This window comes from Azolla caroliniana, unplaced genomic scaffold, assembly GCF_043228905.1.
Source record: "Azolla caroliniana isolate FFs.n. ecotype wild unplaced genomic scaffold, voAzoCaro1.0.p SCAF_5, whole genome shotgun sequence".
Lineage (NCBI taxonomy): Eukaryota > Viridiplantae > Streptophyta > Polypodiopsida > Salviniales > Salviniaceae > Azolla > Azolla caroliniana.
This window is the reverse complement of record NW_028230440.1, coordinates 12,691,523-12,704,496: the sequence shown is the minus strand read 5'-3', so window position 1 is coordinate 12,704,496 and position 12,974 is coordinate 12,691,523.

Below are 12,974 nucleotides of genomic sequence, written 5' to 3'. Positions count from 1 at the left end.
CAAAACGGTGCCCTCCACACCTGTTCGGGATCGGTCCGGATCCGGAACGGCATACCGTTTCCGGTCCGTACGTCCACACTCATAGCTTAATTACAACCACATTCCTACTACTTAATTAGCTCTCCGTTTCCCACTCTGGACTCCTTTGCCGGCCGGTAACACATGGCATGCCCGTGGGATAGTACCTTGTACGTCGAATCCACAACCGACCCTTGCTATTCTTCGTCCAAAATGTCCAGAATGCTCTGTTCGAGAGGCTCCAATGGTTCATCTGGAAGTGATTGTTGTTGTTGTTGTTGTTGCTGCTCTGTTGCTGTCTGCTACGGCGGGTCCGTTGGTGGTTGCTGCGGCTGCTCCTCCGGTTGTGGCTCTGACACCGGCGTCTCCGTCGTTGCTCCCTGCGTCGTGGTGGTCTCCGGTTGACTGGTTCCCGGCTGGTCCTCAGCCGGCGACGGTTCCTCATCACTAAGGTTAACCGTTGTCGCTTCCCGTGCTTTTTCTTCCCGCACCCAGGACCGCTCGTAGCTTTCAAACTGGATTTGAGCGTCCAGCCTATCATCGTCCAGCTAAGCTACGAGCTGCCTGACCTGCACCAGCTGTTCATCTGCCAGGACTTGGAAGTCGTCGGCCAGCTCGTCCCGTATGGCGGTGAAGTCCTCGGAAGTCAACGTATAACAGTCATCTCCTTCCCTCCGCCGGTTTGCCACATCCGCCCGCCCGCCCTTTTGTCCACCATTTTACGGAGCTTTCATCAATCAAGTGTTTCATCTGATTCAACCACGCTCGGAGGATGGACTGAATCCGGCTCGTTCCCAATTGCGATTTGGTTTCCGCCGCTTGTCGTTCCTCCTTCAGTTGTTTGATGATTTTTACGTTGTCCTCCGCCTGCGCCTTGTAATGCGTCAATTGCCTTTGATATGTACTTTGTAATTTCTGCAATACTGTTGACGCTCTCTCTTTGTCTTCCTGCTGCTACTTCTGGAACTCCATCCGGACCTTCTCTGCCTCTTCCAAGCGTCTTGTATTTTCCGCCCGTTCGTCGGCGATCGCCGTCGCGGCCCGATCAACTGCCTGCTGGAGCTCGGCCATCCGTTCTTTATGCTCCGTTTCCAACCGTTTGTAGTCCCGGTGCAGGTGCTCAAAATCATCCGTCTTTTGCTTGAGCCGTGCGTTGATCTGACGACGGGCCGGGTCCTCGCGGTCCTTCTGCTGGCGGAGCTCTTCCTTTAGCCATTCAATCTCTATTTCCGCCGTTTTCCGCAGCTTGTCCTTTTCCTGCAGCACTTTGTCTTTCTCCTCCTTTAGCCGGTCGTACGCTTGATGGCCTTTCCGGAGGCTCTCCTCTGCCCGGCGGAGGTTCTCAGCAGTCTTCTTTAATTCGGCTTCGGCCGCCGTCTTCAATTCTCGTTCACGGCTCCTTAGCGCTTCTTGTGCGGCAAGTTCCTCTCTCAATTCCGCAAGCTCCCAAGCTTGCGCCGCATCTCTCGCCGGAACGGTTTCCGTTGCCGGGGTCTTATTGCTATGTACAGGTCGTTCCGTTTCATTATTCTGTACACTTACCGGAGTCACTGGTGATTGGATCCGTATTTTGGCCATCTCTGTCGTGACCTGATCCAAATCTTTTTCAAGGCACCGGATTCTGGACCGGGCCGTCTCTAGTTGTTCGGTTGTGACGAGCAATCGTTCGCTTTGCGCTCTTTCTTCCGCCTCTATATACCCCACTGCTCCGGCTATCTGTTCGCTTATCCACCGGAGCCACAGGCTACCGGTGCCTTGTTGTGCTTGCACGGAGGTTTGATAGATGGGCTCACTTGTAGAGGGGTGGTCCCGCCTGGTTGCGCCGAGTTGCAGTTCCTTTTCTGCCCGTGGACCATCCTGCTGTCCTGGTTCCCCTTGCGCTTCTTCTTGGCTGACCGAGGGAGGCTGCAGTGACCTTTCCGGCTCTGGCGAGATGGGACTTGTCGGTGTTGCCGGTGGTGCCGGGGCTTCTGTTTCTGGTGCCATCTGCACCGGTTCCGGTTCCTTCCTTGGCGTGGGAGTCTCAGTCTGGGGAGCCGGTGTTCCCTCCGTCTGAGGGTCTGAACGTTTCCCGGCTGTCTCAACGGTCCTTGCCGACGACCGTCGCTGGAGGTGCTCCATAGGCTCCTCCTCTATTTCCTCCTCCTGAGCTCCGGCATTGAGTTTTGCTGCCAAGGGGTCCACTTCTCGATTCACCGACGGCGGAGTGTGACCTTTACGGGCCGTGCCGGTGGTTCCTCCTGCGCCTCCGTTGGGCGCTTCCGGCTTCCGCTTCCTCCTGCCGCCTGTTCTGCATCCACCGCCTTTCCCTTACTGGCCTTAGAGGCCAACAGCTGTTGCCGTTTGGAAGCCTTCCTTGGGGTGCCGTCCGGCACTCTTCCTCGCTTCTTGGGCTGGACGGTCTGAATGGGTGGCACCAGCAAGGTGAGCCACTGCGTTACGGCGTGCCATATCCTTCGTCCGTCTCGGCCTTCTTTGCCGTCTTTGCCTCTGACGATCTCGATCGCCGCACACAACCCCGTCTGCAATCAATACCGGCCAATCCACCTTGATCCCTTCATAGGTGGCGATGATCATCCCTGCCCGGTTCTGCGGCATGACAGGGGGTCTAGGGTACACGTGGCCGTATTCATGGAGCACACGAGCAATTTCGCGGAATAGCATATCTCCGCCGCCCTGTGTCCCGTAGCCCTTGCTGGCTAGAGAGTACTCACCAAAATACCTGATGAGTTGCTACGGGGTTGGATTGTCGATCGTGAGTATGCCTCCCTCCGGAACGCCTGTTAACGCTCGAATCGCCTCTGCCGTTATGACCTCTGTATCGATTTCCTTGATCACTTTGTCGGCTTCTTTGTGTGGCGGTACTTCCATCATCATCAAGAAGCCCTCGAGCCCGTGTTGCTTCAACCATGTCTTGGCGGCTTCCGACAGCGTTTGCGGGTCCATCTCTGTGTCGGGGTCGGATTGCGGTGACGAGGATGGATGGTGATGAGAGCGGGGTTGAGAAAGAGAGAGTTCAGAAGGCGGGGGTTCTCTGTGCGCAGGTTCTCGTCTGATGATCTTGCAGCGTTTCAGTGCTTCTGTGCTCCTGGGTTCGCGAAAGTAGAGGGTCTCTACGCGCAATGGTTTTTGTCTGTGCATTCTGGCGCCTTTTTCGAGTTTGTGCATGTCGCGTACTTAAAATAGCATTATGTCCTGTGGTGGTGCTTTAAATGCCCACTACGTACCTTTTCGCTCCACGCTCTTTCATCCATTCATTCCTTGCTTTTGCATGATTGTTTTTTTTTTTTTTTTTCAGTTATTATTATTATTAGTGTGACGTGACATGTCCGTTGGTCCTCCCGGACCCTTACCGACCTCATTCTCTCCGGTTCCCGGCTTGCCGTCTCTGCCGTCTTGGTGGTTGCCGTCGGTCCTTTGCTCAAACGGGTTCTTAGGCATCGGTCCTCTATATGCCTTTAACCGGAATCCGTTGACCCATTTGCCCAGCACTTCGCCGGCAAGTGTGCCCAACTGGTAGGACCCATTATACTCCCGTGTTAGCCAATATGGTCTGGTCCATCTAAACCTTAGTTTACCCGGATCTTGCCCATCCGGGTTTGGAATACTAACACTGGTTTGCCGATTGCGAACATTTTTTCGTTACCTTTCCTGTGTCGGTCGACGAATGCTTTCCGTCGCCGTTGCTCCAATTCTAAATGTAGGATGTTGGCCAACCGTTGTTCCTCCAGCTCACACAGCGTTGTCAACCTTATTGTCTCCGACTCCTTCTCGTTCAGCCATTCTCGTAGCTGGATCCATAAGCTAGGTACTTGAAATTCTACCGGCATGACCGCCTCGAGTCCGAATGCCAACCGAAACGGTGTTGTTCGGATGCTCGTTTTGTATGTTGTCCGGTATGCCCAAAGCGCGCTATGTAGCTTTGTGTCCCAATCCGTCCGGTTCTCGTTGACGATCTTCCGAAGGATGTTCTGGAGCGTCTTGTTTGTTGATTCCGCTAATCCGTTCGCCTGTGGATAGTAAGGTGTGCTTCGTTTGTGGACCACGGCATAGAAGGTCGTTAGGCTTTCCACTACTTGTCCAAGAAAGTGCCCCCCTTGGTCACTTATCAATTCAATGGGGCATCCGTAACGGCACCAGATGTACTGATATAGAAACTTTGTCGTTGACGCAGCGGTGTTATCCCGTAAAGCTTTGGCCTCCACCCATTTCGTGCAATAATCCGTAGCAACGATAACGTACTGATTACCCGTTCTCATTGCCGGTGGCTTGAACGGTCCTACAAAGTCCAGCCCCCACTTTTGGAATGGCTCGAGTGGTAGTACCGGCTGGTGTGGCATACGAGCCTGCTCCGTTGGCTGGCCCATTCTCTGGCATAGGTCACATTCTTTTGCGTACCGTGCCGCATCTCTTAATGTCGTTGGCCACCATAGGCCACTTTGCCATATTTTTCTGGCCGTCGCATCTCCAGCATAGTGACCTCCGGCAACTCCGCAGTGGGCTTCCCTCAGTATCAGTTCCTTTTCATCGCTGCGCACCGCCTGTCTCCATATGCCGTCAGCGCCCTTGTGGTACAGTGTGTCTTGCAGTAAGCAGAAATGTCGGCTTTGTACCGCCAGGCGTTTCCGTTCGTCCCGGTTCAGCTCTTCCGGACGCAGTCCTGTGCTCCGAAACTGGTGCATATTTGTGAGCCACTTGTCTTCCTAGGCCACGGTCTCATCTGCTGCCGTCTCCGTAGTGACTCGAAACAGCTCCGCATCCGGAAACTCATCCGGTACTCCATCACCCGTCTCTCCGGACTCCAATCAGCTTAAGTAATCCGCTACGGCATGCTGTATACCGGGTCGGTGGAATATTTCAAACTCGAACTCCTGTAACAATAAGGTCCACCGGGCCAATTTGCCGGTGAGTGACGCCTTGGACACCAGGTAAAGGAGTGCCGAATGATCTACATGGAAGGAAAACTTCCTTCCCAATAAATCGTGCCGAAACTTTGTCACACTGTAGATCATTCCTAGAGCTTCCCGTTCCGTAGTAGAGTAGTTCCGTTCTGCTTGGGATAGCTTCCGGCTAGCATAGTACACTGGCCGGTACCACTTTGGTTCCGTAAGCTGCATCAGTACGCTTCCGATTGCGATGTCTGAGGCGTCCACGAACACGTGAAATTCTTTACTCCAATCTGGAGGTTGTACTACCGGTGCCTGCGACAATAGTACCTTGAGGGCCTTATACGCCCTATCCTCAGTATCGGTCCACTGGAATGGTGTCCGATGTACGGCGGCATGCAACGGTGTAGCCAGGTCGGCCAAGTATCGGAGCATCCGGCTGTGCCACCGGATCGTGTTACCGGATCTGGCCTAAGAACTGGCTTAATGCCTTTGCCGTTGCCGGCGCCGGTGCTTCTAATATGGCTTTCACTTTGTCCGGGTCGACTGCAATACCTTCCTGGCTCACGATATGTCCTAATAAAGTTCCACTGGACACGCCAAATACACACTTTGCCGGATTCAAGCTTAGCCGGTACGCTCTACACTTTTCTAGACAAAGACGGAGGTGCTGAAAATGGTCCTCCTCCCGGCTATAGATGGCAAAATCGTCAAGGAAAACCTGCATAAAAGCCGGTATATATTCACCAAAGATTTCCATGATGATTCTTTGAAACATTGCCGGTGCCGTTTTGAGTCCGAACATCATCACCACGGCCACAAACACCCCCCATTCGGTGACGAATGTCGTTTTCTCCTGGTCGTCGGGGTGCATCCGGATCTGATTATACCCGCTGAATCCGTCTAGAAAGCTATAGACCTCATGGCCGGTGACGGCATCCAACACTCCATCTGTGAACGGAAGTGGAAACGCATACGTTACCGTAGCCGCATTGAGTTTCCGGTAGTCCACGCAAACTCGATTTTTTCCGTTCTTCTTCAGTACGACTACGATCGGGCTCAGCCATGTCACTTTCTTTACCGGACGGATAAAGCCAACTCTTAGCAGTTTGTCAATTTCTTCCTTGACCTTGGCAGCATAATTGGGATTCATCCGGTACCGTCTTTGTGCCACTGGTTGTGCGTCCTTGCTCAAGTGTACTTGATGCTGGTATAACTGAGGGTCGAGTCCTCGCATATCTTCGTATGACCAGGCGAACACATCCCGGAATTCCGTGAGAAGTGTTATCATCGCCGTTTTGTCTTCGGACTTCATCTCCCTGGCGATGTGCACTGGTTTTGCTTCGTCCGTGGTGCCTAAATTCACCTCTTCCAGTTGCGATGCTTTTACGCGCTGTGAAACGGCCATTTCCCGTTCCAACGCTTCCTGCGCTTGCCGTAACTCCCGGATTGCGTCTTTATCCGGTTCTGCTTCCGCCTCTTCCAGTTGCGGTAAGTATGGTGCTACGGCTTCGGCAATGTCAATTTCGAAGAGGGGTATGATCTTCGGGTTTTCCTGCAAGTATTGAGCTTCTTCTTCGTCCGCTAACCCTTCTAGCATGTTGACGCATTCCGCATACAACGGTGTACATTCCTTGCCAGTGCTCGTCCTTGGCTGTGTTAGTACCCGTACCTTGGCTTTTCCTCGCCGGAAGGTAATTATATTTTTTCTCCAATTCTGTTTGATATGTGCCGTTTTCAACCATGGCCGCCCCAGCAATAGCGGGTATGCGCCTTGTGCCTGTAATTGTAGCACTACGGCCGAGATGTGAAATGTATGCTCGCCGACGGTGACTTCTAATTTCCGTATTAATCCTGTCAGCCATACTGAGCTTGTATCGGCCATCCGCAACCAGAACGGACACGGCTCCCACTCGTGGATTCCTAGGTCATCACACGTCCGGAGGCTTATTACATTTACCCCAGAGCCTCCGTCTATGACTGTGTCGGGAAGTTCTTTCCCTTTTACAATGGCAGTGATTACCGGACTGTTGGTGTCTACCACCGTTGGTCCCTCCTCCGGATTCGAGAAGAGTATCGGTGCCGGTGATGGTTCCCCTGCCGTCATGGCCGTCTTCAGTCCTTCCGTGAATCTTGGCACGAGTTGTAGGAGTCTTCCTAGTGGTAACGTAATCTGGCATTCTTGCAACGCCTACCATGTCTCGTTCTCGGAGTGACTGCCGTCGGCAAGCCTTGCGGTGTTCTCCTTTTGCTGTTGTAAGTCTGTGACATTCTGCTCGTTTGCTTTCTTTACCCATTCCGTTGCTTGTTTCCGGATGGTCTCCTATGTCTCCCATTCTTTGGCCATGCCCTTTGACCTTGTGGTCACCTGCTGCAAGTCTGCCACCTCAGGGACTACCATATTTACCGCCGGTCGTTTTTCATAGCTCTTCACCGGGCATTGGTTACTATAATGGCCTTCCTGTCAGCAGTAGTAGCAGTAGGCCTTCCGGGTATTGCTAGATTCGGCATTGTCTGTTGTGCCCGGGGCAGGTCCTACGGTACGCGCGGGGTTTTGTACCGGTTGGCTACTTGGAGCTCCTTGTTCCGGATCCCGGGGGTAGCCGCCTTTTTTAAAATGCCGTTTTTTGTTATAGCTTTTCTTATTACGGAACTCTTGATGGGGTTGCCCGTTATATCTGCCGTATTCCTCCCGTTGCCGACGATACCCGGGGGAGTGCTCCCGGTCATACTGTTCGTATCGTCTATTGTAATCCTGGTACCGATCATGCCGGTCATAGTTCTCTCGCCGATCACCGTACCGGACATCATTTTCCCGTCGCTCGCCATACCGGACATCCTGTGCCGGTCGGTCACGGTCCATTCGCCGACTGCGTTCGTCTTCTTCATCCCGGCTGCTGCGTGGCTCAATTTGTCGGACGGGCGGTGCTTGCCGAGTCAACAGATTATACTCGCACCTATCCGTCGTATGGCTCTTGGATTGACAGATTACACATTGCATCCTCATAGTGCATTCTAGAGCCGAGTGTCCGGAATTCAAGCAGGTTGTGCACTGTATTGCTTGTCGAAACCGGAGGTCTTCATCGGACGGTAACGCCCGTTGAAGTGCGCCCAGTGTGAGCCAGGAGCTTGTCTTTTCCATCTCTTTCACCCGGTCAATGACCTGGTTGATGGTACTTGTGCGGAAATCGATTACCGTGCAAACCATGCGGAGGGGTTCCCGGAGCGCGTTTAGGAATATCGTCCGTAATTCCTCCTCCGGGGGTGCACGGGCAAGCTGACTATGCATCCGTTGAAACCGGATGACAAATTGGGGAATGCTCTCCCCTGCCTCTTGCCGGATGGTATAAAATAAGCCTACCATTACGGTCTGGTCCACCTCCTTTTGAAAAAAATGCATGAATTTAGCTTTTAAATCTGCAAAGGTGTTGATGGTAGACGGGTCCTGCGTCCGGCGCCATCTTGCTGCTGGTCCCTCCAATGTGACGCCAAATTCCGCTATCTTAGAGCGTTCTTCTTCTTCTGGGGTCAATCGCTGGGACACATGGTTGGCTTCCCATGTCTGTTCAAAGGCGTGCACATGAGCTTCCGCGTCCGGATCATCTCTATACTTGGAGTACTGGAACGGCATGTCGTCGTCCGGTATCGGTGCGCGGGCTGGTAGTGTTGGTGCTCGTTCCGGAATTTTCTCCGGTGTCGGTGGTCTTTCCCGATTTGATTCCGGTGTCGGTTGTTTCTCTTCCTTTGGTGACGGAGGCCTCTCCTCTTCGACTTCCGGTGTCGGGGGTTGTTCTTCCTCTGCTGGTTCCGGGGGTTCCAACATTAGCACTTCCGGTTCCGGTTCCGGTGTCGGTAAGGTATCTGATCCTTCGTCCTCCGGTCCGCCCGGGGTTTCGTTACTGCTACGGTAGTTCGTGTGCACGCTGTATTCCCCTTCGGAGTCCGATTCATATGCTGAAAAAGCCTCTGCTTCGCCTTCTCCATTTGCCAACGCGTGGAGAAGGGATTCGGTTTCCCGGAGGCTGCTTAGGCTACTGCCGTCGTCCGGGTGCGATGTTTGCTGTAACCAGAGGGAGTCCTCCGCTACTCTCCGGATTACGTTGGAAAACGAGTGATCCGCTCTAATTTCCTGCGCCGCTTGCTGGAAAGCCTCGCGTCTCCTTTGCCTTTCGGCAAGGCGTCGAGTTCGATCTGTAACCAGGTCGTGCATTGATCTAGACATCCATTCGTGCCGTCGTTCGCTGCAAAAATAGGAATCGTGGTCGCCAAAAACTGTGTTAACTCTTCGGGCCGGACAATGGCCTAATACAGGGTGTCTACGGGAGACACTTCACCAAAGGGTGTTACGGCAACCGGATTAGACTTCAACGCTTAATCCGACTTAATCAAGTTACTTATTAGGATCGTCTTCATAACACGCGTACGATATAACAATTAAGACAGAACGGCAATTAACACAGAGATATAACAACGCTTAAGCTTTCATTAATTAACCGCTAACTATTACATTGTATCCGGGCCTTTAAATAGGTTTCCGGTCTGTATTACAAAACGGTGCCCTCCGCACCTGTTCGGGATCGGTCCGGATCCGGAACGGCATACCGTTTCCGGTCCGTCCGTCCACACTCATAGCTTAATTACAACCACATTCCTACTACTTAATTAGCTCTCCGTTTCCCACTCTGGACTCCTTTGTCGGCCGGTAACAGGCTATTTACAGATATAGCCCACATGGGGCACATTTAGACTATTTACAAATATAGTCTCCCGAGTAGGTTATATATAATCAGTTTTCCATTTTCCATTTTCCATTTTCAACCTCGGCCGAATTTCCTGTCGTCTCTCTATTCGATTTGGCTCGTACTCTTCCCATCTGGAGGGACCTATTTCCCAACAAACTCCCCCTTCATTCCGGCATGGGGTATTTCTCCAATCCGACTCTTTGTTGGCACGCATTCAGCGTCTCCGCCAACAGCACCTTCATCAGCATGTCTAGCCCCTTGTCATTCGTGTGGATCTTTACTAAAGCAAACTCCTTTTCTTGTACTCGCTCTCGGAGCCAATGGTATCTTCTTTGGATGTGTTTAGTGCTCAAGTGGTAGGCAGCATTCTTCGCAAGGTGGATGGCACTCTGGTTATCGCAATGGAGTCGGAATTCCTCTTGCCGAATCCCCAACTCTCCGATGAACTTCTTCATCCATATTATTTCCTTGCTAGCTTCCGTTGAGGCCATGTACTCGGTTTCCGTGGTCGACAACGCCACAGCCTTCTACAGCCTTGGCTGCCACGAGACAACTCCCCACACCATAAGTCATTACGTATCCGAACGTGGATCAGCTAGTATCCACATCAGTTGACATGGCGGAATTAGTATAACCTTTGAATATGGGGTTATAGGAGCCGAATCGAAGACACATGCTTGAGGTGCCTCTCACGTACTGAAGTATTGGTTTTCGATTTTCGACTTTCAGTTTTCAATTATTCGATTTTCGGCCTCAGCCAAATTTCTTGTCGTCTCTCTATTTGATTCGGCTCATACTCTTCCCATCCGGGGGGACCTATTTCCCAACACAAGGATATGGCGTACAAGAGCAAACGAGCCAAGAAGGTAGCCGCTGAAAGTGCACAACAGTTGCAGGAATGCAAAGTGACAATCCAACAATTGGAACAACAATTGCATGAGACTCAGGCAACAACCGAAGGCGCTAGCACAAGGATATGGCGTACAAGAGCAAACGAGCCAAGAAGGTAGCCGCTGAAATTGCACAACAGTTGCAGGAATGCAAAGTGACAATCCAACAATTGGAACAACAACTGCATGAGACTCAGGCAACAACCGAAGGCGCTAGCACAGTCAGACAGTCGGTGATAAACTTACAAGCACTACAAGAATACCTCAAAGCTCAGAAGGCCATAGCTCAATAAGTGAAGAACTTGGGAACGGTAGCCGAAACAAAGGTCGATTGCCTAAGAGCAAAACTCCGACAATCATCAGATCGGAAAGCAAGCATCCGCGCCACCATTAGGAAAAGCATAAATGAGCTAAAGGCTAGACTGGACGACTCGGGCAATGAACACACTAAAGTCTTAGCTGATTTAGAAGACCAACGAAAGGCGTTGGCACGAGCTGAACAAACGATCAACGAACAACGAGTGGCCGCGAAAAAACGACAGACATGGTTCGAGGAGTAGTTGGCAGCCAAACGGCAATTGGCGGAAGAAGTCCAACTCAGCATAAAAAAAGAATTGTCGTGGATAGAGGAGTTGCATGAAAAAGAGATAAAGATCTTGCAGACCAATATGGGTTTAGTCCAAGACTGCTATCAAGTGCAATCGGGACGCGCTACAATAAAATCAAGCAACTCGAGGAAAAGGTAGAAGAACTGTGGGCAAAAACCAGAAATGAGCACAAAAAGGATCAAGGTCCTACTCGAAACTCACAAGACGTTGGTTCTAAAGAAGATTGTCGACACTATGGACAAAGCATGGGGGGCATGGTCTGACCAAGCATCCGAACTTCATATCTTTTGGGCAAATCAGGAAAATAGGCGTAAAGAGGGCAAGGGATTCTACAAGGTCAACGAAGATAGCGTCACATCCATTGGGGAAGAGCTTGCGAATGATTATCGTTCCTTGGCCCAACTCAACTCCACGATATTAGAAGAATTTACGGACGATCAGCTTCAACTCGCTCTCGAGTTAGAAGCAAGAGGAAGGCCAGGAACTAGAACACGTTGTCGTAGAAATTTGTGGCTTGCAGGTTAGCTCGGGCGGGACCACCAGGGTCTCAAACCAAGGAGATTAAGACTGGGTGATGGCTGAGCTTTGTGGTGATCGGTCTGGTCTGGTTACCAAAGGATAGATATCAAGCACACGATTTCATAGGATTGTAGTCGATCCGGCCCTGTCACCGGATTCCGAGAGTTGAGCACATGGGCTTGTAGGAACAAGTACAAAAGTGCAGAACAAAGAAGGGAAGAACAATGTCAGCAGAAGAAGAATGGATGGAGGACGCTCCAACACCACCCAACAATCCCACCCTTAGCAACGAGTTGGCTCAGGCAAAGCCGAACATCTTGCATATCTTTGACGATGCCTAGCCGGCTTGTGGATTCAACCGTGCACAACATTGTCCCACAAGCGTGCCAAGTGTTGGCCAGTCAGGACGGCCCAAGTGTGAAAAGGCTAAGGATGTTACGAGTCGGATCAAAGACAAGTGGGGTTAGATGGGGAGATGACATGATAGTAACAATTCACGTTCTAGACGTAACTGCCCGTGCTCCCTATAAAAAGGGACATGCAAAGTTGTAGAAACTAATCGATTGTAGCAGCATATTAAGTATAAGTTTGTAATAGAATTTCTGCTTGCTTATACCTTGTCTCTATGTTGAGAGCTATAATCTGTGTTGAGCGTCTATATTCTTTTACTGCGTACTACACATCACCAGTTAGTTGTAGTCGGCTCGGTTCACCGTCTCCTAAGTCTCCAAAGTCCGAACATCTTGATTCCTAAACCTACGTAGGTTGTTTAGCACATCATTGCCTAATCGGTGTCTTTCCAAGCCGAGAACCAGTCACGCTTATGTCTACCTACCACAAGACCTTGAGTCGGATACCGAAGGAGCGAGTATCTAACACCGTGTTACTCTAAGCGGGTAACACTTGTATGGTTCAAGAACAATAAAGAGAATGAGTTGAACATTATAATTATAGTTGAACCTTTTTGTAAGGGTCCTTCATCATTATTATCCCTAGACATCAAGCTTAAACCTCTCCCTCTCTCTCTCCCTAATTACTTTTCTAATTTCAAGCCCTAAGCCTAGTCATTGTATCTAAGTAAGCTTGTAATCATTAAACCAAACTAATAGAAGCTAATTTATATTGGAAATTTCTCTTACCTTCACTCCTTAAGGAGCATAATCAAACATGATTAAGTCTCTTATGTGTGAATGTGGTAAGTCATAGATTAGGATTAGGGTTTGCACGAGCAATTAAGATATATATTGTATCATAAGAATGGTTGACTCCTAGTCCAACCAGTGTCAAGAAGAAAACTACAGTAAAAAGTAC